Below are 3,277 nucleotides of genomic sequence, written 5' to 3' on the forward strand. Positions count from 1 at the left end.
AAGTCTGGCATTTCACAAAAATGTGGAACACTTAGCAATGGAATGACTTTTCCATAGCACTGATTATTGTGCAGCAAGACACATAACCATATGTCTTTGAAATGTGATTTTTAAAATTCTCCACTACTATACAAAGCAAACTGCCTTCTAATATTTCCATATACTCATAAGGTGATAATATTCTACAGGCTCACAAAAACTTCACTGGTTATGGCCCAGTGCTTACAGTACTCCACACAAACGGGGACCCAGTTTCAAATTCTAGCTCTGTTGCTTACTTACCAGCTGTGTGACCTTAGGTAAGTTATTTAATCTCCCAGAGCTTCTATCTCTCCATCTGCAAAATAGGGGTCAGGATACTTACCTCAAAGGGTTACTGAGAATATTAAATAAAATAACGTATATATGGGCATAATCCAAACCCATAATGGGTGTACACTGTCAATTTTGGTTAAATCTGAATCTCTGCTTCTCCTGTCACAAAATAACTCCCTTATTTCTGACCATGGCATAACCCTCTGGCAATGTTATTAGCCTTCTTACTAAATTTGGCAGTTCTATGGAAAACAAAGGGTCAAAAAAGCTGTAATCGTTTCATACAACCTTTTTTGGGGGTTTTGTTGTCAACAGTGGTATGAGAATTAACAAATAGAGAGTTGGCTGATACCACCCAGGAGTAACAAGCAGAGAAGGGAAGAAAACCAGAGCAGAGCCCTGGGACATTAAAGGACAGGCTGGAGAGAACAGAAAGGGAACAGTCAGGGAGAAGCAAGGGTGGCCAGGGAAGTGCTGGTACAGATGCCAGGGGAGGAGAGGGTTTCCGGATGGAGCGTGTGGCAGCGGTGCTGGGAGGTCATGCTGAGAGGACATGGGAAAGCCTGAGCAGTGCCCACTGAGTTCTCAACAAGGAAGCGAGTGATTTGAATGGAGTCTTGAGAGAACAGAAACCAGACCTTGATGAGGTCAGCCATATGCGCAGGTTGAAATTTTGGTGATAAATTTAGACAAGTCTTCAAGAAGTTTGGCTGTATTGGAGAGGAGAAAGCGAAGATAAAAGAGGGGGGGTGGAGACAAGAGTTTTCTTTAAGAAGGGAAAGACTTGAGCACATGTGAATTTTGATGGGAAAGAGCCAGTGGGGGGAGAGAGAGGTTGACAATGAAGAAGAGAGTGTGGATAGAGGGAAAGAAAGAGAGAGAGAGAGGAGGGATAGATGGATGGATCAAGAAGTAGATATTAATGCAAAACTGGAGCTTAGTGTAAAAAAAAAATTAGCTCTCATAAGAATTCTCTGAACCTGCTGTCAGCACCTCTCGTGTTTCTACAGGGCTTGTGGGGGATGGGCTAGAAGAGCGAGGGGACTGAGATAACTGAAATACACGTGGCAATCTGTTGCTGTCCAGGAAAGGATCCTTAAAACTCTTATCTTGCAGCCAGAGATGGAAAATTCCCCTTTATCTCTTACCTTAAAGGTCTGTTCTGTCTGTAGAGTTTTCTAGCAAACATAGGGCTCAGTCTCCTAGTGTTTGTTCTGACTAGTACTATCAACAAGCCAAAGCACTCTCGTCAGGATAGTGAGGTGACATGTCATTAAAATTTGCTTGGAAAGGCCACTTGGGATCTTATCAAATATGAATCTTATTAAAGATCTCTTACTGTCTTATAAAACTTGGATGAAATAAGTCAGTGTAAGGGGGATGTGAATGGAATCACCAGAGCCATTGCTGTTCAGGAACAGACTTGAGGGAACACACTGAAATTTCAGATACTGGTCATCACAGCAGGCTGACTTTCCCAAACTTGGTAGATCCTGGGTCAATTACTGACTGGGTTAGAATAATGGTTCCTGCTAGAAACACATAATTATAAGTTCGAGCTAAATAAAGCACCCTGGAAAAGGTGCTTTCCACCTCTGAGGTGGAACTAAGAAACTCTCCAAACAGTGGTTATTGTGGGGGTTGTCATCATTGAGTCTGTGAGTACTGGCCTTTCCGACTGGACCCAGGGATGAGTCTAGTCCCATTTTTTTGTTATATCTATTGTAAGTCTGGGCTCCTCAGTCAACATGAGGAGTAGTAGGCTCTAGGCCCAGCTGTTGACCATTGTGCTCTCTCACATTGTGGAGCAGTGTGGGAGGAACAGTAACGAGGTTGTGGACCTGTCTTCAGCTAGAAACGGCACAGCACAGCGCAGCAGTTGAGTGTCGTGTGCGGCCTCCTGCAGCTGCATGACCTGGAACGAGTCATGGTCTTGCTCAGCCTGTTTCCTCGTCTATAAGACGGCTCTTCCAGCCAGGGCTATTGTGAGGATTGAGTGCGATTACGTGTGTAAGTGCTTAGCTCGGCGTTTGCCACTCCCTAGTCCTCACTAAATGTAGCTATTCTCATAAAAATAAACCACAAAATATTAGGCTCAGCGGGTCCTATCACCATCTCTTGACATATCAGTTCAATAATCATGTAAATAGGTCCTGGTTCTTTTCATTTGTACTTGAAGGACATATTATCACTTTGACAGAGTTGGCTCCCTGCTCTGTCCATCGTCTAACTCCCCTGCCCCAGCCATAGAGAAAACCATGTGGGGAAGAGAGGTTGATTGTCATGAATTAGGAGTAGCTTTATAGCAATTGACACAGTTGCCTAATGGTAATCAAAGAGAAAAATGTATAAATCCATCATGCTATAACTTTTAAAAAATCTTCCCAAAGTTTTTCTGGCTTCAAGTTAATAACCCTTCACAGCAAGTCAACTCAATCCATTATAGAGACCAACATTTTGCAACCAATTTATCTTGAAGACTAGTCTAGGAAGTTACCTTGCTCTAGGTGAAAAATTTGATAGATATTTCTTGGATAGCTTTATGGTGAGGATATTTATTTGATTATACTTGCTGTACATCGTTTTGAGGAATTGACTGTTTCAACCTTAAGACAAAGAGCTTTGAGACCCTGCAATAAGGCAGATCCTAAATTACTTCTGTACAAATTTTGGGACTCCCCTGTGCTTACCCCCTTGTGAACTTCTCCATAACTTGCTAGGGTGGCCTTCTATTGAAGATCCAGGCGCTGTTAGGCCCCTTCCCTTTCATAAGATGTAAATCAAGTCCTTCTCTCTTCACTGTTGCAATGTTTATGGCTATATACCTGACTGGCACATAATAACTAACTTTAGTATTTATGCATTACTGGGGGCTAATACTTATCAGGATAAAGATGATAGATGAAGTTTGTTAATTTCTCAAAGTCAGAGATTCTTAAAAGGTCCATAAATCTCCTGAAAT

The sequence above is a fragment of the Galeopterus variegatus genome, unplaced genomic scaffold (assembly GCF_000696425.1).
Source record: "Galeopterus variegatus unplaced genomic scaffold, G_variegatus-3.0.2 Scaffold10550, whole genome shotgun sequence".
NCBI lineage: Eukaryota > Metazoa > Chordata > Mammalia > Dermoptera > Cynocephalidae > Galeopterus > Galeopterus variegatus.